Source organism: Xyrauchen texanus, chromosome 9 (assembly GCF_025860055.1).
Source record: "Xyrauchen texanus isolate HMW12.3.18 chromosome 9, RBS_HiC_50CHRs, whole genome shotgun sequence".
In the NCBI taxonomy this organism is placed as follows: domain Eukaryota; kingdom Metazoa; phylum Chordata; class Actinopteri; order Cypriniformes; family Catostomidae; genus Xyrauchen; species Xyrauchen texanus.
The window spans coordinates 2,207,228-2,231,983 of NC_068284.1; the positions used below are offsets into that span (position 1 = coordinate 2,207,228).

The following is a 24,756-nucleotide window of genomic DNA, read 5'->3' on the forward strand; positions in this document are numbered from 1 at the left end:
TAACTGTGGGACCTTATATAGACCGGCATTTCCAAATCATGTCCAATCAACTGAATTTACCACAGGTGGACTCCAATTAAGTTGTAGAAACATCTCAAGGATGATCAGTGGAAACAGGATGCACCTGAGCTCAATTTTGAGTGTCATGGCAAAGGCTGTAAATACTTATGTACATGTGATTTTATTTGTTTTTTTATTTTTAATAAATTTGCAAAGATTTCAAACAAACTAATTTCTCGTTGTCATTATGGGGTATTGTTTTTAGAATTTTGAGGGAAATAATGATATTAATCAATTTTGGAATAAGGCTGTAACATAACAAAATGTGGAAAAAGTGAAGCACTGTGAATACTTTCCGTATGCACTGTATGGCTCAGGTCTCTCCTTCAGTATAAGTCTATGGAAATGGTTTCAGTGATTTGTATATAAGGCTGTTAAAGACGCAGAAAAGTGGAATTGAGTAAAGCATATCAGGTCTCAAGACCAGCTTTTAATAGTTGAACTACTTCTAACTTGACACTGTAAAAACAGAATGATATATGGCAATGGTCAAAGTCATCCATCTAGCATGTTTACAAAAAATAACACTTACAAAACAGTGCAGTGCAATACAATAACATGTAATGTGTAAACAGCCCCATATTGTATGTCTGATCACTCCTCAGTAAGCTGCATGAATTGATGTATCATTCATGTCCATAGCACAAACGGTTTGTGAACATTATGCATCTAAGTTGAATACTTAGAGTTAGGGATTGCCTTAAAGGAAAAGTTCACCCAAAAATGGAAGATTATGGCAGCTATGGCACAGGTTCGACATTAACAGCATTAAACCTTAAGGGTTACCCATACCAAAAAGAGAGTTTTGACAAACTTACCGTAAACTTACTGAAAGATTCCCACATATTGTTTTCACGTGCATAAGAGCTTGCGATTCGCTCCAAATGTTTGCTAGAAGTTTGCAGATCTTTATCAATAGTTGGGAAACCTATAGCAAACCTTTTGAAACAATGAAGAGTTTGCCGAAAAGCTCATTTACATGTGAAATTAATGAGTGTCGAATTTGTGGCAAATTTGCAGCAAGCTTGCCAGAACACTCGATTTTTGTATGGGCCTTGCTGTTACTTATTTACAAATTCACATTTATGCATTTGGCAGATGCTTTTATCCAAAGCAACTTATAGTGAACTTATTACAGGGGCAAACCCACACCAATCCACATAATGCTTAAATTACTGTGCATGCAACAAAAAAAACATAAGAAGCGTGGCCCTGCATCATCGTGTCCTCGGCACTACAGGAGTAAACTTCCTGTCGCCTTTGAAGGAATGCAATATGAATGTTGTATAAAGTTACATTTATTTTTATCAACACTGTCAATGTGAATAGCAGGCACAACAACGCCACTACAACATGGGCCACCATCTTGATTGTTTTGGGTTTAATGGATCACATGACTGTGTCACATGACAACAAATACGTCATCATTTTTGAATATCTCCATTTTCCCCATCCACACTACAACGCGAAGACAAAAAGCATTTTTGGAAAGCTCAGCTTTTTCTTGAAGGAAACGCTGTGTGTGTCTTTCAGTGTGGACAGAGGGCCAAAACATAGTGAAATTAATGCGTTTTCAAATGAAATTATTATACTTTGTACTTTTATTTTATTTAGATAGTGGTCCCTAGGGAGTTGGTGCCCTATGCAGAGTGCATGTTAAAAACATTTCAAATGCTTTTAAACCAATTATATTACAATTTTCCCTCTCATTTACCACCCTCCCCCAGTGAATGAAGCTGCCATTCTGGCCCCGGGTCTCACACAAAGAGCAGTGTTAATATATGTAAACAAACTAATAGGAGCAGGACCACACAGTTTCTAACTAATGCTTCTGAGAATGGAGAGCACTTCTAACTGTAGGATGCCGTTTTCACTATGCTGAGCTCGATGGCAGCTGGCCTGGCCCACAAGGGACGAGCACAGCAAACTTAGCTTCTCATCTTGTGTGCCACATGTTCTTCAATATGGCTAAATACAACTGTTTCTGAGTGGATTAAAATCATTGGCGGCTAGTTGGGAGGCTTGATCTTTTGTAAAGTTTGTCCAGGGCTCAGTGATTTGCTTCAGCTATTCTGGACTAGTCAAGACTGCTCTAGCTCCGTTTGTTTGAGACCGACACAACTTTGGCTCAACCAATGCTGAGAGTTTGGGCGGGAACTGTCTGTTTGACCAACCGATGGAAGGTTGAGTGTTCTGGAAAGCTGTTCAGTACTTTACCATACTTATTGGTGATGCTAGTAGTGTTGCAGAGCCTACACACTTCAGCTCAAGTCAAGCAAATAAACATGTATTACTGTGCTTTCCTGTCTTTTGTTTTGTTGCAGTAGTGGTTTTTGTCTCCTAATGCCACTACAGAATGCTAAGGTGAGTCATTTTGGCTTCTGTACTGACCCACAATTCTGACACCTTGTGAATGGACATTTAGCTACTGTAGGAACATGCACACACAAGCATAAGCCGCAAAGAACTTAAAATTACATAGGACAAACCCTTAGGCTTAAAAGCCTGTTATGAGAAGGATAAAATGGCTTATGCACGCACAATGTGTGCACTGCAGCACACTGAAAACAAACCCTGTGTGTCATATCTTGTGTCAAAATAAATGTTTCAAAACTTTTGCAATTTTTGCATATTCAATTTCTTGGACTCATAGGAGTTTTGCAATCACTGGAGATTAAAAGCTGTTGCTCATAACATGTAATGAGGGGATTTTAATGAAAACATGTCCTTGGCATTTTCAGTGTTGGGTGTAATCTGATAATGTAATTAGTTACTGTAGTTTAATTGCTTTAATTAAAAAAGTAGTTTAACTTCAATTGTTTTTAGTAGTGTACAGTTCCTGACTTTCAATTAAGTACTTAGTTAATAACAAAGTACGCTAGATATTCGTAAATTCATTTATGGTAGGATTGTGTGGTGGTGAGTGCAACATGTTTGGACATTATTTTGAATTCGCTGAGCAAAAAAAAACAAAAAACAGATTGATCTCACTAGAAAATAGGAAAAAGTAGGTTGACTTTCCATTAGCTAAAATCGGTCTGTGCTTACCGAATTTTGAAACACTGTCCCCCCAACCCGAACCAAACCCCAACCCCAACCCCATACCTAAACCTAACCATCAGTGGAGTTTAAATGCACTTAGAGTGGAAAAATGCAACCTCCAAATCATGCTCATCATTGATTATGCAAATGTGATTACTTCCTGGTTTTAACTCGGGATCCAAACCCAGGTGTCCTGAGCTGCTGTTGCAACATGCTTCCAGTCACACCACAGGGGAACGTAAATACACTGGAGCCGATGTAAAAATGTCTGATAGGATCGGTGAGTCTGCATAATGTGGTTGATTCTAGGGCACCAGAACTCTCGTAAAACAGGCAGACTTCCCTTGTGATCATGTTGTATATATAGCTTAAAAGTAAAGTAATTAATAATGCTATTACTTTTCCATTAAGTATTAAGTAATCTAATTACAATATAGACATATAATCAGTCATTTGTTGTGGGTTACATTTTTATGTAACTTATACAACAGTGATTGAATTTCACCCCATAGTTAAAAGAAAACAAATTAAGAAATTGTATTTTCTTTCAGCAAAATATAATTTGTAACTTTTTTTCTTTTGTTTATGGGATGAAATAATACCAAAACATACTGCGCATTATTTGCATCTGCACTGCAAAATAATAATACTAATAGTATTTCTATATTTTTCCCCAGTAGAAATATCTAAACATCGTTCAAATTGATACATTTACTTGAGAAACAAAATGGCAGATATGTAGTCTCATTTTCATAGAAATCTAACAAAACGTGTTTACACTAAAACCGGTTTGCCAATGGGGTAAAAGAAAAAACTTTTGTAATTTTAAAACAATTTATATTTCATGCCCCACTGTCAAAGAGTTGCAAAGGGTTTTTCTTCTTGATTTAAGCATAAACCTTTCTCAATTTTGTTAGATTTTTCTGAAAACAAGACTAAATATGTCATTCTGCTTCTCAAGTATGTATTTCGCTTATTCTATTTATTTTGTTTTGATATTTTACTGAAAATAAGACAAAACTACTTGAGGGTTCCCACTCTTTTCAAGGCACAATATTCCAGAACATTTTATGTGCCCAATGGGTGTAATAATATTTAAGCAAAAAACACACGAGAGGTCATGGTGTGTTTATTGTCATATTGTGGTTATTGGATGGTTTTCATAATTTCCATATTTGACAGCTTAATTAAATGTTTTCATAAAAATGATTTGTAATTAAATTGATTAATTTAAACTTTATTCAAATAAAATAGAATGATCTAAATGTATTTATTTTTAACATAACGTTGTGTTATTTTTATCCAATAAAATTGTACAAAACTCTCACAACAAAACGTTTGGTTACGTATGTAACCTCCGTTCCCCGAGGGAGGGAACGACACGTTGTGTCGGAGAAGCGACACTAGGGGTCTCTCTTGAGCGCCGATATTCACCTCTGATCTATGAAAAAAGGCCAATGAGAGTTGGCAGCCAGTATTTGCATGTCCGCCCCGGACATATGGGTATTTAAGCGGCGCAAATCACGGGAGTTCATTCAGGATTTTTCTGAGGAGCGGAAATGGTCCGGCCACAACAGTGGCTCGGTTCAGTGACATGGCGGAGGAAAGACACAGCGTGTCGTTCCCTCCCTCGAGGAGCGGAGGTTACATACGTAACCAAGCGTTCCCCTTCTGTCGCTCTCTCCACGTTGTGTCGGAGAAGCGACACTAGAGGACCCATTCCAATCTTGCCATGTGCTGAACCGTGTACGTGAACTGCCGATACAGAGGCGGGCAGGGATTCATCCAGTGCCACGCATCGTCTGTACTCGGCTGCACGTACCCTTCCCCAATGCCCCATACGAACATCGGGATCCTTCTAGTTACCCTGGGAGGGAACAAGGCGATGTTTGCCAACATGGGAATGGGCCAGCCTGGCTGGGCCTCTTTTCTCTCTATGTTTCTCGCATAGAGCAATCACGGCCGGGGCCCTTACACGCATATAGGGAAGGGGTCTTACCCAGACCCTCGCGGAGACCACACCTGCCCTTTTTCTTGGGGAGGAAAAGTGGTAGACCGTCACACGGCCGTCTTAGGGCTCGTGTGGAAAGTATGGTGCGGTGGTAGATCCCAGCCTCGAAGGGGAGTTGTAACAGCACGGCGACCGGGGCAGCTGTAATGCCTAAGGGAGACACGGGAGTCCGTTCGTAAGGGGACAGAACCGTGGAAATACACACAGGGGCGTCCGCACAGGAGGCCTTCTACTTTACCTGTGGAGCACCTATACCAGTACAGGGTAGCCATCAGGGTACCTGCAGTGGCTTGGGTCGGTGAGTTCCTCCGCTGAACCAGCGGACCCGGAGGGCTGGGGAGGAATTGACCAGGGGCCCGACTTCGGAGTGGAGCGCCCTGGGAAGAAGGCGCACTACTTTACCTTGGCGTCAGGAAAAGGGCGCTGAGCGCAAGCGATCCACCCGACCGGAGTTCTCACGGGCTCGGACCTGAGAAAACACGAGGCGCTAACCGACTCAACGCGGAGGTTGTAAAACCTCGCGAAGGTGTTGGGTGTTGCCCAACCAGCGGCTCTACAGATGTCTGCTAGGGAGGTGCCCTTGGCCAGTGCCCACGAGGGCGCTAACACCCCTTGTTGAGTGAGCTCGGACCCGTACGGGTAGGGGCACGGCCTGGGTGTGATAAGCCAGTGTGATGGCATCGACAACCCAGTAGGTGAGCCTCTGTTTGGAGACGGCATTCCCTTTCTGCCGTCCCCCAAAGCAGACAAAGAGCTGCTCAGAGCGTCTGGTGCTCTGTGTGCGGTCCAGGTAAATGCGCAGGGCGCGCACTGGACACAGCAACGAAAGGGCTGGGTCTGCCTCCTCCCGGGGCAGCGCTTGCAGGTTCACTACCTGATCTCGGAATGGTGTGGTAGGACATAGCCCGGTCGCGGTCTTAGGATCACAGACGTATCTGCCGGACCGAACTCCAGGCAAGTGTCGCTGACAGAGAACGCTTGCAGGTCCCCGACCCTCTTAATGGAGGCGAGCGCGATCAGCAGCCTCCATTACTCGGGCAGATACGAGTCCAACTGATTCGAGCGGCTCGAAGGGAGGTCTCTGGAGTCCTGCCAAGACTACCGAGAGATCCCAGGAGGGAACTAGGCCTGGCCGGGAGGGATTCAACCTCCGGGCACCTCTCAGGAACCTGAGGATCAGGTCGGTGCTTACCCAAAGACTTGCCGTCTACAGGATCGTGGTGGGCGGCGATAGCAGCAACATACACCTTGAGGGTGGACGGGGACAGCCTCCTGTCCAGCCTCTCCTGTAGGAACAGAAGCACTGACCTAATCGCGCATCTCTGTGGGTCTTCGGCTTGGGAAGAACACCAGGCGTTGTCCGCTACGACGTTGAGCTTGCCGGGGATGTGAGTGGCACGCAGCGACTTGAGTCTGCTGGCTCCATAGGAGGAGACGGCGGGCGAGTTGTGACATGTGGCGGGAGCGTACGCCGCCTTGGCGATTTATGTACGCCACCACCGTGGTGCTGTCCGGTCTCACGAGGACATGTTTGTCCCGAACTAACGGGAGGAACTTCCTGAGAGCAAGAAGGACGGTCAGCAACTCCAGGCAATTGATGTGCCAACGCAGCGGGACCCCTTTCCAACGGCCTGCTGCTGCGTGCCCGCTGCACACGGCACCCCACCCGGACCAGGAGGTGTCGGTTTTGACCAGGACGCGTCGGGACACCTGCTGCAGGGGCACTCCTGCCCGTAAAAAGCAGAGGTCTGTCCAGGGTCGGAGTGTTTTGAGGCAGGCGGGGGTGATCCTTACCCGATGCGTGCCGCGGTGCCATGCGTGTCTCGGGACTCGAGTCTGGAGCCAGTGCTGGAGTGGTCTCATATGCATCAACCCCAGCGGCGCGACCGCCGCGGAGGACGCCATATGCCCCAGGAGCCTCTGGAAAAATTTTAGAGGGACCACTGTGCCTGGCTTGAAGGAAGCGAGGCAGTCCAGCACCGACTGAGCACGCTGCGCTCGTGAGGCGTGCTGTCATTGAGACTGAGTCTAACTCCAACCCACGAAAAGAGATGCTCTGAACCGGAGTGAGCTTGCTCTTTTCCCAGTTGACCTGAAGCCCCAAGCGGCTGAGGTGCGGAGCACCTGGTCTCTGTGTGTGCATAGTAACTCTCGAGAGTGTGCTAGGATGAGCCAGTCGTCGAGGTAGTTGAGAATCGCGGATGCCGGCTACTCGTGGCGGGGCAAGGGCCGCCTCTGCGACTTTCGTGAAGACGCGAGGGACAGAGACAGGCGAAGGGGAGGACTTTGTACTGAAGCGCCTGGCCGTCGAACACTGAACCGTAGGAAGGGTCGGGTGTCGTGGCAGAATTGAGGCGTGGAAGTGCAGCGTCCTTCAGGTCCACCGCTGCGAACCAATCTAGATGCTGAGCGCCAGCCAGAATATTTCTCTGCGTAAGCATTTTGAGCAGGAGTTTTAACAAGGCCCGATTGAAAGCTTCGCAAGTCCAGGATTGGTCGTAAGCCGCCGCCTTTCTTGGGTACAATGAAGTAAGGGCTGTAGAAACCCTTCCTCATTTCGGTTGGAGGGACAGGCTCTACCGCGCCCTTGGCTAAGAGGGTCGCGATTTCCGTGGGCAGGGAACTGGCGTGCTCGCCGTGTACTGCTGAAGCGGGCGCCCCTGAAGGGGCGGGAGCGAGCAAACTGAATTGCGTAACCGAGTCGAATGGTCGGTGCAGCCAGCGTGATGCGTTGGGAAGCGAAAGCCATGCTTCCCAGCTCTGCGCTAGGGGCACCAAAGGGGCGAGTATTTTGGGCGTACCGGCGGGGCCTCGCAGCGGGGCAGAACAGGTAATGCAGCGTCGGGCGGCCGTTGCGGCCTGAGGCTGAGGTGCTGAGAATAGACTCAAAGCACTTACCTTGCTCCGCGCGCCCGGCAGGGCGGGTTCTTGACTAAGGAGGAGGTCTGATGTTGGCGTCCTCTGGACTCATCTGAACCGGCCGGCCGAGGGGACAGTCGTGGGCAGGCGGAAGGCGGGATCGCCGCATCCGGTGTACCAGGACTGTTGTGATCTGAAAGCACATTGCCGTGAAAGCGGCATTTGCGAGCCAGGTGACCCAGAGGCAAAGGAAATAGCTCTTTTATTGAGAATGTGGGTACCACAGCCCCGTCAGGGGTGTGGCAAATGAAAAAACAAAGGATTCTCCTCCCGGCCCTCCACGGGGGACGGGCGGTCTTACCACCTCCGGAGCTAACGTCTTCGGCTCTGGGTCGGCTGTCTCAGGAGCGGCTAGGAGCCTTCCGGGTCCTGGAAGGGGTTACGTGAGACAGGGGCGTCGCGCCGCCTGCGGAGTGCTTCGGCGCTGGGGCTGAGAGCTGGGCCCGGGTTGAGGCGGAGCAGGAGCTGGTTTCCTTGCAGGGGGATGCCCTCGGCGAGCAGGCGGGGCAGGGCCCGTGGCGGCAGGTCTGCGGCGGGGCATGATGTGCTGAAATGGCCACCGTCTGCTTCTTCACAGCGGAGAACTGTTGGGTGAAGTCCTCGGCGGTGTCACCGAAAAGGCCAATCTGGGAGACAGGTGCGTCCAGGAAGCGGTTTTTGTCAGCCTCACGCATCTCGACCAGGTTGAGCCAAAGATGGCGTTCCTGGACCACTAGGGTGGCCATCGTCTGTCCGAGTGCCTGCGCTGTGGCCTTCGTCAGCTCTCAGGGCGAGGTCGGTCGCTGAGCGCAGTTCCTGCAGCACATCAGGATCAGGTCCACCCCGTGCATGTTTCTGAGAGCTTTGGCCTGGTGGACTTGCAGGAGGGCCATCGCATGCAGGGCGAAGGCAGCGGCGTCCAGCCGTAGTGTAGGCCTTGGCGTTAAGCAAGGATGTTGTCCTACAGGGCTTGGACGGGAGTGCAGGCGACCCGCCAGGAGGTAGGGCTACCGGGGCATAGATGGTGCTCAACTGCCCTATCAACCTGGGGAATCGCGTCGTACCCGTGGTGCTCTCCGCCGTCGAGGGTGGAGAGTGGAGCGGGTGGCACCTAGGCGAGCGGAGGCGGGGCTCTCCACGTGAGCGTCCGCTCATCTTGCACCTCCGGAAAGAAAGGGACTGGGGGATCGCGAGGCCGCATGAGCGCGCTGCCCCAGGAACCAATCATCCAACCGAGAAGGCTGTGGGGAGGATGGAGGTTTCCAGTCCAACCCCACACTCAAGGCGGCCCGGGCAAGCATGTCGGACATCTGAGCGTCGGCCTCAGCCTGGGCCTGCTGGCCCGAGCGGCAGTCCAGGGGAGTCCTCGGCATCAGACACCGCACTCTCCGATGCAGCGGCGAGCTCATCTGCTCGGACTCGGGAGGATAGACAGCCGGGCCGTGAGGCGAGCCGCTACTCGCCCTTGGCGTGGGCGGAGACCAGCGGCGTGTCGGGAGCAGGAGGTTCGCGGGGGCTACCGGCGAAAATGCACCGCTGCCGCCCCAAATGCGCCCCAGCGCCAACCGCACCGTCCTTAATCCCGTGGGAAGAAGGAGCAATGCGAGGTGCAGCTGGGGTGGCTTGCTTTCTGTTGAAAGCGAGCGCGCGACCTAGCGTGGTCATGGTCATGTTCTCGCAGTGAGTACATGAACCATCCACAAACGCCGCCTCGGTGTGATCGTGGCCCAAACACACGAGACAGCGCCTGTGGCCGTCTGAAGCAGAGAGCACTCTACGCATCCAGGAGCGACACAGGAGCGGAAAGGCATCTTGAAAAAGACGGCGTCCTTAAAAGGGCGTTCAACGCCGCTGTGTTTGCTCTTTTAGAGAAAATTACTCTTTTAGTAAAAACTCTTTTAATACACAGTGTGTGTGTATGCGTGTCTGCGCTGTCGAAGCTCAGGGGCAACAATGCACGCCGTGCACTGAGAAGGAGAAAGCCGCTGTTGTGCGCCGTCAAGATCCAACAGCATGCAGATCGTCAGAGGAAAACAAGAACGTTTAAGTGGCGTGTAACTCGCAGCAAACTGCAGACAGACCATTGGCTCCGAAGAAATTTTCTGAATGAACTCCCGTATTTGCGCCGCTTAAATACCCGTATGTCCGGGGGCGGGACATGCAAATACTGGCTGCCAACTCTCATTGGCCTTTTTTCATAGATCAGAGGTGAATATCGGCGCTCAAGAGAGACCCCTAGTGTCGCTTCTCCGACACAACGTGGAGAGAGCGACAGAAGGGGAATGTATAATTATTATTTAATTACAGTTGTTACGTTGCAGATGTAATAGTTTTTTCCGTGTGTTTATTTATGTTGACTCGATGAATGTTTTGTGTTTGTCTCTGTTCTGTTTCCCTCTCTTCGCTGTTTGTCCCACTAATTGTCACCAGGTGTCATCAATGATGAGGAGTGGAAGCAGATTGGCTAATGGGTGGATGTGCCTGGTTTCTTAAGCAGGATGGCCAAGGAGAAGTCCCTCTTCTGCCCGATCCAGACATTTGTTGTAGTGTATATTGTGATCTCAAGTTGTAGAATGTAACCTGTGACTTCATTTGAACTTTGAGTATGGCTTGTTAATTTATTTTTATGGAAGTAGTAGAGAGCTGGATGCTGTTAGATTTATGTTTTTTGGACCGTAAGGGAGATGGGTAAGAACTGTGTAAGTTTCTTTTGATAGGTAAGAAAGATCCCTTTAAAATTGGAGTTATTTTGTTTGTTAATTTTTGCATATTCCCTCTCCTGATTCCCTTTACAAAATAAAAATAAGATTTATTTGTAAACTTGGTGTGTTTATTGTGGATAGCTGGAACGGGCCGGAATTGCGCCCACAAAACCCCCATATCACACGTCCATTTAAATCTAGCTTTTATTTTACCTGTATGTGTTGCACGCTTTGGAGTGCTCTGCTCTGTCATCAACCACACACACACACACACACACACACACACACACACATACCGACAGAGCGAGCAAACGTGATGATCACAATGCAGTGTTTTCAGTGTATGAGCAGCCGGCTTCACACATTGAATTTGAAGTGTGCAGCACACGCAGATTAAATATTTATTTCATTAAATCGTAGTCTTTTGTGTTTTAATAGACCTGTTTCAAAGACTGTGACACATTTACGCCTTATTTAGCAGCGTTCTGACCGTTGTAACTGTCTAAAATTTATGACTTAAATGTTTTTGTAGCCATCTACTGCCATCAAATCCAAAGAAAATGATATTTTTCACTATATTGATACTTAAACTATTTCGAGAGATGACATCAGATGAGCACAAATCTACATGCTTTGTTTATGACCGTAAACAAATGATGTTTCACAATGTGCGGCAGCCAACAGTAGCAAAATGAAACGTGTGTATTTGGCTATGTTCAGACTGCAGGCAAATCAGATTTTTCCTCAAAGCAGATCTTTTCAGGCAGACTGTCCGCACTATTAATTACAACTGATCAAATCAGATTTGCGCGTTCAGACAGAACCAACCTATCTGCATGGGTTGCTTTGGTACCCACGTGACGATGCTTTCAAAACTGATGCGGGAAAAATGGAGGTGCATCATCTCGCTCCCCAAATAAGCGCCCGGTCCAGTCGCAGAGCAGAACTCCTCCGTCGCACAAGAAAAACTTGGTGACTGAGGAGACTGGTAAATATTGTGATGTTCCATGCTGCAGTCACTGATTTGTGACGTCATCATTGTGTGTCATGTAAAGAGTGATGCAAATGACCATTTGAAATCCGATTTGAGCAGCCAGAGTGTCCGGACGCATCTGAAAAATATCTGATTTCAATCGCATTTGAAACCACCTCTCGATGTGGTCGAATCTGATTCTGATCCACACTATCAAAAACTCATCTGGATAAATATTTTTTGTGGCAGTCTGAACAAGGCCTTTGACACCTGTCCCGAGTCCCGATCATTACCATGTTTTTGAACATGGTTGGGGTTAGGTTAACCCTTTTTTACTTATTTTATTACACTAAAATATTTTCCAGGACATACATATAGGCTTTTTTCAAATTTTCCATGATGTTTCCATTGCAAAATTCCAGGTTTTCCAGGATGCTTGGGAACCCTGTACTCTGTAAGATAAATATTTGTCCTTAATATCAGCCTATTGAAATCTATCCACACCTTTAGTAAGGAATATCAGTGATAAATGAGATTGTTCGCAAGAAATTTGTTTGTCTGAATTTGCTTATTTCAAATAAAGTATTCTATCTTCTGATCCGTTTAAAGTGAAACCATAAAACTGACCAAGAATCAGTATTCAACGGATATATGAAGTTTGTATGGGAAATAAGGCCGATGTTTAATGACGTGCAGCCTATTATCCTGTTCCAGTGAAATGACTCACATTCCCACAATTCATCCCAAAGGACCTTCGACTATCCAGTAGGGCAGAGTACATTTCTGGAAGTCTTTCTGCATGTTGCATTTAGTAGAAACTGCTGTAACAGGGTGGTCTGATTCTGCCCACAGACTAATAAATATGGCATGCTTCTTTATGCCAAAACAGTAATAGCAATTTATAGGCAGGGAAATATAAATACTGCAGACAATTATTCTGATAAGCGTCAAGATTCATACTGTATTTCAAGTCTATTATGACAAACTGGGATAATCTGAATTCAAAATTCTCTCTGTGTGAATGCGAGGAATTTGAGATGGGATGTAGTAACTCAAGTTCACCTGAGGACCTGAGACAGTGTATGACCCTACGGTTGTCCTAAAACCACCTTCTCCTGGTCAGAAGAGTCCAGTATTCAGGAAGAGGAAACATGATAATTAACAAGTGTTTTCTCTAGCAGTGGGATTTGATGTTGTTTTCAGATACCAAGTTTTAAACTCTCTTGAGGTTATTTTTCATAAATGTCAGGTGACATTTTGTATTGGGGCAAGCTGTCACGTGTTTTAAATTATTTGTACAATTTATTAATTACAATGTCACAAAAGGCCAACATGTTTTCAATCATCTGTACTCTATCTTTTTTTTTTCTTCCTGGACAATGACAGTGAAGCATTTTTAATAGATTTGTGTAGCCAAAAATGTGAGGTATGTACAGACTTTCAGAAAAAAACCTATACCTTGATAAATAAATGATCACTGGAGTAAAATGTGTGACATACAGCCCTGGCCTCACCTATATTGTATGCTATAGGAGCTTTGATTCATGTAGATTTGTTTCTGCCAGTCAGTTATCTGCACCGATAGGTACAGTTGAAGTCAGAAGTTTACCTACACTTAGGTTGAAGTCATTAAGACTCATTTTTTAACAACTCCACAGACTTCATATTAGCAAACTATAGTTTTGGCAAGTCATTTAGGACATCAACATTGTGCATGACATGATAAATGTTTCCAACAATTGTTTACAGGTTGTTTCACTTTTAATTGACTATATCCAGCGGGTCAGAAGTTTACATGCACTAAGTTAACTGTGCCTTTAAGCAGCTTGGCAAATTCCAGAAAATGATGTCAAGACTTCAGACAATTAGCCAATCAGCTGCTGATAGGAGGTGTATTGAACTGGAGGTGTACCTGTGGATGTATTTTAAGGCCTACCTTCAATCTCGGTGCCTCTTTGCTTGACATCATGGGAAAATCAAAAGAAATCAGCCAAGACCTCAGAAAAAACTGTGGACTTCCACAATTCTGATTCATTCTTGGGAGCAATTTCCAAATGCCTGAAGGTACCACATTCATCTGTACAAACAATAGTACACAAGTATAAACACTATGGGACTACACAGACATCATATCGCTCAGTTGAAAAGTGCAAATCAATACCAGAACAACAGTAAAGGACCTTTTGAAGATGCTGGAGGAAACAGGTAGACAAGTATCTATATCCACAGTAAAACAAGTCCTGTATCGATAAATCTTGAAAGGCTGCTCAGCAAGGAAGAAGCCACTGCTCCAAAACTGCCAAAAAAAAAAAAGCCAGACTACAGTGCACATGGGGACAAAGATCTTTTTTTTTGGGTGGGGGGGACTTCCTCTGGTCTGATGAAAAAAAATTGAACTTTTTGGCCATAATGACCATGGAGGAAAAACAGCGAGACTTGCAAGCCGAAGAACACCATCCCAAACGTGAAGCATGGGGGTGGCAGGATCATGTTGTGGGGTGCTTTGCTGCAGGAGGGACTGGTGCACTTCACAAAATAGATGGGATCATGAGGAAGGAAAATTATGTGGATATATTGAAGCAAAATCTCAAGACATCAGCCATGAATTTATATAGCTCGTCACAAATGGGTCTTCCAAATGAACAAATTACCCCAAGCATACCTCCAAAGATGTGGTAAAATGGCTTAAGGACAACAAAGTCAATTTATTGGAGTGGTCATCATAAACCCCTGACCTCAATCTGATAGAAACTTTGTAGGCAGAACTGAAAAAGCATGTGCGAGCAAGGAGGCCTACAAACCTGACTCAGTTGTACCAGTTCTGTCCAGAGGAATGGGCCAAAATTCCAGCAACTTATTGTGAGAAGCTTGTGGAAGGCTACTCAAAACATTTGACCCAAGTTAAACAATTTAAAGGCAATGCTACCAAATACTAACAAAGTGTATGTAAACTTCTGACCCACTGGGAATGTGATGAAAGAAATAAAAGCTGAAATAAATCATTATCTCTACTATTATTCTGACATTTCACAGTTTCACAGTTAGGATCACTTAATATAATTTAAAATAAAATAGTGATCCTAACTGATTTGAGACAGGGAATTCTTTCTATTAAATGTATTTGGCTAAGGTGTATGTAAACTTCTGACTTCAACTGTACAAGTTACCTCAAGCCAGTGTGTGTTTAAGTGCGCCCTCTGCTGGCATTCACTATAAATACAGAACAAAATAAAATTAGATTTCTTAATATAGTGATATTCATATGTGTAAATTAAAATTATAAATACAGTGGAGCCCCAAAGTATAAGAAATCTATGAAACAGATTTCTATTTTCTATTTAATACAAATTTTTTAGTTACAAATTAAATTATCAGCATAACAATTTGAGTGAAAATGTTGAAATGAAAATGTACATGAATGTCAGAATTATGCATGTCCCTTTTTTAGCTTTTTGTTTTAAAATGGTCCAACTATAAAATTCTGTTTACTTCCAGGTTTCAATGGACACAACTGTACAGTATATGTCCTATACAATATAATATCACACCTATAGCCTACATACAATTGCAAAAAAGCAATTTTACAATTGAAAATTATTTTCTTTAATTGCATTATTTATTTATAGCATAAAATATGTGTAAAACATTTGATATTACCTATTCAAATCACTATTCATTTGCCATGATGTTAATTGAACTATACAAAACTAGTGTTTTGAATATTACTGTAACATAAAGTTTTGTACTTGATCTAACCCTTCAAATTAGTTTTGTTGGTTTAACATAATGTATTAAGGTTTATTTAGTAATAATAAATGATCATTTTTGCCTTGAATCACACCAGTTAATTTAGATGTTACCATACGAAGCACGTTTTTAGGTTAACATTTGTAATAATAATTATTGATATAATTTATATTAATATTCTATAATGTGCATAAGATTATAATATACCTACATTTGTGCTAACATAGCTCAGAAACTGAATATAGCATTAATATGCATAAATCCACACTCATCTACTGATGTCAAATATCTCGATTCAGTTTTAGCCCTTGAAAATAGAAGCAGCCATCAGTCATATGAAATAAAGATCTGCCTTGTTCCTAATCTGTGAGATTATCGCACAGCCAGCGAATGTAAGCAAACACTCTGGACATTAATGTAATGATAACCATGTGCTCATGCCCGTTCCCACCAGCGTTTGGGTCAGGAGAAAGCGCTGTAGTAGGGCCGCGTCTAATCTAGTGCCACACGAGTTGGTGGACTTATTGTTCTAACCGAGGTTGTTCAAATCTCCATGTTTCAGTGAAAACAGGCCTTCCTAGTGGAGATAGTGCCGCCCTCCGCCATAAACCATGCTAGAGCCCCCGTAAGCCTCGCTTAATGGAAGGACAATATTAGCGCAAGCTCGGTGTTGTGTCTTTTTCGATTTTAACATTTTACAATAACTGTCCTCCGAGGAGCTATTCGGGGTTAATATGACAGTATTACATTCTGTGCCGTTTTTTTACCCAGTAAAAGCCCTTATTCAGTTCGTAGGTGAAAATCGTGAGGGCAAATGTGACTTCAGTTTTCAGTACTGACCCTCATCTGGATGTCTGATGTTTAGTGTTGGAGGAGGGGAGGCTCTCTGTTTATAGCTATTCTCAACACTGTTGCTCGCTTGTAATTTCGAAAAGTTTTTTTCCCTGCAAGATTAATTTCTCCCTCTGTTACACAATCTCTACATTAGAAAGCATGTACATAGTGTGTAGGGTCCAATGGGGCTAATAGCTTTTTTCTAATCACAAAGTGTATCAAGTGTATTTTTGGTTAATTAAAAATTCATGGGGAAACATATGTGTGAATATAATTAATAACAAAATAATAATAAAAAAGCATGTGGTGAGGGGGCCTTATACCCCTCACTTGAGTAACTCTCATCCCAATTCATTACATTTCAACAGAGCATTTATGTTATGTAAAAGAAAAACAACATCTTTATAGTTCTTCAATGTGTCAATTTTATGAGTATGGAGCAATAGTTATGAAAGCCAATATATATGTTAGCTACAAAGAGCCCCACTGGATTCTAGATTTTCAACAGCAAACTTTCTCAAGCTAAAATGAACCTAATAAGGAAGTGGCTTGTAAACACATAGTTGCCTCAAGTCATTTGCCAGCTCCAGTTTCAAGGCATTATTTGGTCTCATAACACCTCTTGTATAAGATTACTTCGCTCACATGTCTACATTTTACAGTAGTAAAAAAAGATGTGACTCAAAACTACTGGTTAAGGTAATATCTTTTACTATATTTGTATTTGGAGATCAATACCTGACATAATCCCATCAAGAAAATGTCATGGTCATATTTAACCCCATATAAATGCAAAAATATATGTATATATTAATTGTATTATCTTAACCAGTAGTTTTCTCTCTCTCTCTCTCTCTCTCTCTCTCTCTCTCTATATATATATATATATATATGTATTTACTTATTAGCATGAAGAAAATTAAGCCTACATTTAGTACTGGTAAGATTGCATTGACACTTAAGCACATTTTACCTCCCAATCCTCATTACAGTGAGTACGTTAAGTCAGTTTACTTTTACTAGTCCCAGTGTATTCAGTGTTTGAATCAACAGCATTTTGGCACAATTTTTATTACCAAAAAATGTATTTCGACTTGTCCTTCCTTTTCTTTACAAAAAGAAAAAATGTAGGAAATAGTGATGCACTTAGAACAGAAGTGAATTGTGCCAATCTGTAAACATTAAAACACACAAAAGTATAAACACAAGACTTAAACCATATGCGTGTCAGTGTGACAAAATAACTAACAAAAATGAGCTAACCATTTCTGTGTAAAGTTATATCCAATTTGACAACTTCGTTGCCATGACAACAATTGGTTATTTGAGCTGTAAAGAAATATTAAAAGAATTATATATAAATAAATATGAATATAAACAAGAATACTACAGATTAGTGCTCTCAGTCTATTCAAATTTGTAATTGTGATTAATCACATATTTTTAGGTAGATTTCGAAAATCGAACATTTGCAAAACGCTGAAATTTGACACTATATATATATATATATATATATATATAATGTATATATGTACACTTCTTTTCCTGTCAAAATGCATTATTTCCATCTTAGGAAAGAAAACAAAACAATATCTGTAACAATATAAAGCTTTATTAACATTTTCCAAACAAAGCCTTCCACAGTATAAAGATAGAAAAGCACTAAAATAGCACCAATTCAAGTAACATTAAACATTTCCCAAAGTATAAGGTTGCACATTCATTGCAATAGTCCATTTTTGGTAGGGATTTTTGGGGAATTGTGTGTGCATCTGAAGTAATTATACAGTTCAAACGGGGTAAACAGTCCCGTGTTTTCGTGGCTACCTTTTCTCTGTAACTGCGGTACCGTCGTCTTTCCTCACATTAATGTTATTAACGGCATTAGTGATGCTGAGTGCCAATGCAGTGACATGGTCAGAGATGGTGTGTATTTAATGAATGTAGTACGGAGCAGAGACAACATAGCCATTACAGCAGAGTATTGAGCTCGGAAAGACCACGAGGCAACAGTGAAACCATTTCAAGCATTGGGAAATCTTCAGCACAAAAGCTCATCTGAATCGGGTAAACAATGTTTGTGATGTTTGTGGTAAGGTAAACATGTGGGGCCCTGTCGGTTTTATTCGAGAATACCCAGAGAAATTAGATAATAGTGTGATAAAAATACTATCAATGTGTGAATAAAGAGTTGACTATGATTAGCAAAATGACGGTTGTCATTTTAAAATCTGAAATATAGCTTCATTTGAATGTCACATAGTTTGTGAAATGGGGGTGCGGGCAGGGGAAGGAGGCCGGGGTGTTTAAGGGAAGAGGACCCCCCAAGAGCTCTGACTCAATTCGAACATTGGGTTTAGGAAAGCCTGTAAGTGCCACAGAATTCCAGTAATATTCACCTGTGCTCTCTATCTGTTTGTGAATCTCTCATATTTTATTCATAGATTAAGCCATGCATTAACACTAAACCACAAAAGACTTATCATCTCATATCTACACTAATCCCATCCTCTCAAGACAGGAAAATCAGCCTTAAAAGAAGAGCAGGATCAATAAAGCTTACAGATTTTTCAAGATAAAAACACAACGCTTCAAATTTGTCCAGGAATTACTAGGGATTTAGATTTCAGTCAGTGGTTTATAATGACCAATTATCCCCAAATATACAGTAACTGACAACTAGTATGTAATCACATTACAAATATCAAGTCCTTGTAATTTAAATACATTACATTTTAAAATGTTTGTAATCAGATTACTGTTAATGTTGAATTACGTCATACAATCAGTCAACAGCAATAACTACTGCTGCTGAGGATGAGGTATGGGTAGGTTAAGGTTAGGGTTTAGACTGGAGTTAATACATTTACATTTATGCATTTGGCAGACACTTTTATCCAAAGTGACTTACAGTGCACTTATTACAGGGACAATCCCCCCGGAGCAACCTGGAGTTAAGTGCCTTACTCAAGGACACAATGGTGGTGGCTGTGGGGATCAAACCAGCAAGCTTCTGATTAACAGTTATTGCTTTAGCCCACTACGCCACCACCACTCCTCCACATTTAAATTGAATGCGTAGATTTTCAAGAAAATGTTCACTGGGTAATCCAGAAGTAATTAAAAACTAATCAAATTAGACTACTGGGCTACATTTCAGAAGTAATTTACTCAGTACTGCCTAAATCAGAGGAAAAAAAAATATCTGGCAGGGTTAGCTTGAAGAAACTATAGAAGTTTACAGGAATGTAGAGAAAAGTTATGAGATATGAGTAGGCAATTAAAAAAACGCATTGGAATGTAGAAAAGCCCTTGGACTTTCATTTTGAAGGTGTTAGCTTTAAACATGTTTAAATATAAGATGAACCAGCTGTAATCTGAGAATTTCTTGGAGATTACCATGTTAGATCCCCAGGAATTTACCACTTTGACTTTGTGATCAAAAGCAACAGGTAAATGTTGTACGACACTATCATAGCCGACATGAATCCTAAAACAATCCGTTCCAGTCTGAATCTGTAGAGACCAGACAGGTAAGAGGTAAGACTACAAGGACCTCAACACTGTGTAAATATTTATTCAGGTGGAGCACCGCTTGCTGCCGTCAGACTATCAAGGCCACGTTCACATGAGCTTTTACTCGCAACTAGAGACCTAAAATCTCGCTCCCGGCTCCCATAAAACCATGAGGTCATTAGTTGTGTTGTTTATTGAACGTCACCACATAACATCTTCACCCAAATAGCCGTGCGGGTCCCTGAGGTCATTATGCTAAGTGTAGTGTTTATGCTAACTAACTAGCCCCTTGATGTTCAGTCACTTACAGCAGTCATGAATCGACTAGTCTTTTGAGGTAAGCACCAATCAAGTCCCCTATAACTTTCATCAACTTATTGGACCAACCACTTCACACCACAGAAGTTCCCCAGTTCCCAGGTAACCGCCTTGCCTTGCTTATCAAAGTGCCCCTTGTCTTGAACTCGCAATTATTTAAGATAAACATACACGCTGTGCCTTGGTGGTCCAATGTGTGGCTGTACTATCTACGATACGCCGTTCCCAGAACAAGGGGAAATGCGATGCAAATGCTTCATTTAAAAAGAATGGGCAAACCTTGTCAAGGGAGTTAAAAAAGCTGCAAACTGAAATCGTATTATAAGTGCATACGTAGAAATGCTAAGTATTTATAAGCATGGTCAGTAGATTGCTGTTTCAGCTGAGAATCAGTAGTTTTCTCTCATCTGTTTGAAGAGCTCAACATTAAGAATCCATTAAGCTGCTGTAAGCCATCTACAGTTATTCCATACACATCATCCCTTCAATCATAACACAAGAGATAGAAAGCCATCGTTCTTTCCACTTACTTATTTTAGCTTTTTATCTCCCTTCTCTCATTTTTGTACAAAAAAACAATGGAGCTCTACAGTGTAATATCGCAAACCTGTGTAAGCATCACAGAAAAATGCAAGTTAAAACCTAGTGTTATTTGATTTACATTCTGAGGTCACAGGTGTGACACAAGTTAGTCCAACACATTGTGAGCCTAAAGTCTTCACTCTCTGCTTTACAGTAGAAGGGAATAGCTAAATTAATGCAACGCTTTCAGTTGAGTGACAGTACAAGTGGCTGTTGTTTTTAAAATACAGTAACTCTTCTTATTAGTAGCGGTATAGCATGACAATATGCTACATTTTCATTGGCATTCAGTCCATTTCAGTTAGCATTGTTTGTATACAATATTCGATACATTTTGGTGAATTGGTTTATTCCATAGTTCATAGTTCATAATGGTGATATATTATAGTTGGGTTTTTAGTTTTGTTTGATGCAGTGGTTCGAAGAGCTTGTCAGGGTAAACCATCAGGAACATTTTGTACCTGCTGTATAACACCTTCATACTGTCCACTGTCATTGGTCAATGTCATCAATGGGTGTGACCTGGAGCTCCGCCTACTTTTAGGCAGACATATTTTTCCGGTTCATTTCTTTACTCAGTCCAGATCAGTCAACATGAGCACACAGGAGTGCAGAGACCCCTTACAAAAATCAAGAGTTCTGGCAAACTTGCCACTCATTATTTCCATATGCAAATGAGTGCTAACTCTTCATCGTCGCCAAAGGTTTGTTGCGGGTCTGCCACTAAGAACTGCAAAATTCTGGCAAACATTTGCAGCGAATCGCAAGCTCATTTGCATGTGAAAACAATGAGTGGAAAATGTGCTGCAAGCTTACAGCCATTTTGTCAGGACTCTAGATTTTTTTGTAAGGCTTGCCACCCTTTTAATCACCCATTTTTTGCCATAATATCGATTTCTATCTTTGAAAAACAAATATAAATATTCCTTTTATACAATTCATCATAAAATACAATGACAGAGGGCACCGGTGCTCATGACCACTTATTTGTGTTAGCGTTAGCATTAGCATTAGCAGCATGTAAATGACAAATGACACATTATCTCCTGTATATAACTTTAAATCATCATCGAGTGGTTAAAATGGCTTCTTATGTATATTATACTCATACTGTACAATGAGACATGTAGTGTTTGATTACACATTTATTGTCTTGTTAGTTGATGTTTTCCATGTAGTCTGTTGACAGGAATTTTTGAATGTTCACATACAGTCTACATTTGCTCAGCTGTTTCAACCCTCTTTCTAGCACTGAACAAAGAATAAAGAACTTCACAGTGAGTATATCAGAGGCTCGCCTACTTTAAAGTATGAGTGGCTTGTAGCTTGGCAAGTGACAGTTTCAAAGTAGCTTCCAAAACACTGGAGCATAAGCAATGCTTGACGTTAGTTCGATTAATTCTTGGCAAACCTGATATTTTTACTATTAACTTGGTCAACAAAACATGTAGCTTCTATGTTGGGATTCTTGCAAACAGAATTCAGAGAATATGGATGCTTGTTTGCTGCCGTTACCATCACATGTTCTCTCATTCCTGTCAGAGGAAGGCCTTTGCCTTTGGGGTGGTGATGATGGTGATGGGGTTGTTCTAGCAAATCCATTTCCTGTCCTCCACACCCACACTAATTAGATATTTGGGTGGCCCTGTTTATTGACTTTGCCGAAGAACGGTGGATTATATTAACATTTGCACACCGCGTTCTCAGCAGTGCAGCATTACTGGGCCTTTCCCCAGAGAGCTGGCCGAGACGTGAGGGAACCATGTGAGTCGGCCTCCGTTGCTGGGAGCTAAGGCTGCCACTTTGCTCTGTTCGACAAAAGATTGTAGAGTTCAATTTCCTGAAAACATTATTTGCATTGTATGATCAGAATATAAGAACAAAGCAGAACACAGCTTTGTGTGGTCAAAATTCAAACGCCAGAATATTTTCAAGCATACAATATCATAGTACCTTTTTATTATCATTCCTAAAAGGCAAATGTTTTGTAAAAGAGATAAAAATGGATATTCATCAGTTATATCCTCTTAAAAAAACAATTCATAAACAGATTAAACATTGTCAACACCAACAAGCATGGATTATGAAATATGATTTACAGAGCATTTAGACTGCTTTTGAAAATCGGCACAGCCTTTATTTTTTGTACTTTAAATCAATAAATAAAATTGGAAACATTTATTTAAAAAAAAAAAATAATACATACATTTTGCAATGCAATTTGCCAACCAAATTAGAGCATGTATTATGACAACTGAATTAGCTTTGATGTCAAAATTATGATATAAAAAGATTTTCAAATTGTAAATGTACTGACTGTTTCTTCTTTAGTCCATGTTTGTATGTTTCTGTACACTGCAAGCTACTGTCTAATTTCCTCAAAGCTCCACAAAGAAAAAACGATTTGTTTCATTTTTTAATGGAATGAAGATTAAAACCAAAATCAGTACAGCATCTACAATATTTTATTAAACTAAAACAACAGCAACACTTTCATTAGACCAGTGTATATCGATATTAGTATCAGTGTAGAAATGTATTTGTACATAAAGCATGTATCTTAAATAAGAAATGGCAATGGGAAACATCAAGTGCTATTTACACTATTTTTGCATTTGTAACTCACCTAAACCTTGTAACAACTCAATAAAATTGTGTTATTATATCATTTGGCATTTCAAAAAGCATTGCTAGCACATTATTTGTAATATTAACAATTTGCAGGTGAACAAAGATAGAAAAAAATAAGCTTTTTATTTGTTTATATAAATCAATTTTATATGCCAGTACATGTGACATACCAAAATGTTGCTTATTTAAACTGACTACTGCTAAACATATAACAAAAGTACATATTACGCAGTACATATTACGGTATGCTCATTGCAATATACAGTATTTACATTTAGATATGCACATTACAATAGAGGAGAACTGAGAGTGTTACAAATTAGTTTAAAAATGGACGCTAGTACAAAGAGTGTTTTTGCAACAACCTGGACGTTTGACATTTTGTGCATGAATTTATTGTGGCAATCAAATTAATTTACTCTTTAAAAGAATTATGCCATCCCCACTTTGTCTTTGTGGGTCCATTAGAAGTACATTGAAAAATACTAACACAATGCCGTCTTGTTTTGTTGGAGAAAAACTTATGGAAATATACAAATAAAAACAAGAGGATCTGCTGAAACAGATACCCTTCTGTCAATTGACAAGATTTCAGATCAAATTAAAAGACAAATGTAAAATTATACTCTCTTACCTCACATCTGGTTTTGTCCCGTAAAACCTCTACAGTGTCTTCCAACTAATGGTGTTTCAACTCACCCCGTGTTACACTCCCCAGCAGTCTTCCATATACACATTACCAAGTACAGTTTATACAATGGAAGATAGAAATTAAAACAGTGTTTAAAGCGTGTATTCAAAATGTGCACAATTTATGTGAATGTGCAGAGCCACGCTACTTTTCCTCCACTCTAGCTGTCGAAATATCTATAAAGTAGTGTAGACTGAGAACAGTTGTAAAGCTTTTTGCTTTTTGTTTTTCACATGAGATGCATTTATATGTCTACCATTAAAATACATATCAAAAACCTACTTAAATGATTATTATTTTCCACAATTAGTCTTTGAAGCCTTATGCCAGGAACTGTTGTAAAACACACGTGTAATGTGCTAAATAAGACATTAGGTCTACAGTTTAAAAACTTAAGTCAAATATACTGACAAAATTCAACCCAGTCCCAAGACAAGTTATCAAAATCTTACAAGACGACTAAATCAGAAGAAATCAATCGAGTTGGCTCATACAAAAACAAACTATTCGAAAACCAACAAAGAGTGTTATTACGGTTTATCCGAAGTTTAAACTCGATTCCAAACTGAAACATAAAGTCTAGCACTGTATCCAAACCCTAAAGATAACCCTGATATTTTTAGGGAAACACTTTTGTGTACATCAGAATAAAGAAAACGAGATGAGGGAATCGTATTACAGGTTAATGACATCCATCAGTCATTTGAATTGCATAAATAAATGTTGAACGACTAACCAAATTTGTTTACAG

The 24,756-nt window shown here is 41.7% G+C and overlaps 1 protein-coding gene across 1 annotated transcript in view; it reads right to left on the reverse strand.

Annotated features, from left to right (window-relative positions):
* The window catches only part of LOC127648804 (gastrula zinc finger protein XlCGF8.2DB-like), a 399,553-nt gene that overhangs the window by 157,098 nt on the left and 217,699 nt on the right, over positions 1-24,756 (reverse strand). The window lies entirely within an intron of this gene.